We start from the raw sequence: 614 nt of genomic DNA, 5'->3' as shown, positions 1-614 counted from the left end.
TATGTACTCTGTGGAACCTGTCACCAAAAAAGGTGTCAAATGTAAGAAGCAAACACAAATATTACATTTTTGTTCTGAATACCTATCAGGCTTAAAAGAAAATATAGAAAAGAGATGGAAATAGTAACAGCAACAGAGGCATTACATCAAATGAAAGCTAGAATAAAGTATTCTTAATGAAATTAAAACAGATAAAAGAGAAGTTAAACATTTATCTTAAATGGGAAAAAAAAAAGTTACAAGCCTGTAGAAACATAATTGAGCAGGTAACATATTCTTTTGCCCACCTGGCAAGATTCCAGGCTCGGGATTTTTCCCCTGATAGCAGAGGCCTCTGCAATGGCTGTATAAAAAGATCTAGCAACACCAGAGCCTTCTCCGGCTCATCACGGAATGCACTTTAACTCGGTTGACAAGCAAAGGTGGTGATGACTGTGGCCTCGAGGTGATATGTTGGTTGTACTGAGTGTTGAGTTCCTTGAATGTCTGGGTGATCAACTGCCCTCTCTCACGGTCAATCTGGTTGAGACAGGTAACTATAATTATTCAGGAAACAAAGACAATATACAAATGATACAGGTATTCCAAATATATGTAAATTATGAAAATAATAG

This window comes from Penaeus monodon, chromosome 25, assembly GCF_015228065.2.
Source record: "Penaeus monodon isolate SGIC_2016 chromosome 25, NSTDA_Pmon_1, whole genome shotgun sequence".
Classification (NCBI taxonomy): Eukaryota; Metazoa; Arthropoda; class Malacostraca; order Decapoda; family Penaeidae; genus Penaeus; species Penaeus monodon.
The sequence above is the reverse complement of the archived record's forward strand: the minus strand, read 5'-3'. Positions refer to the sequence as shown.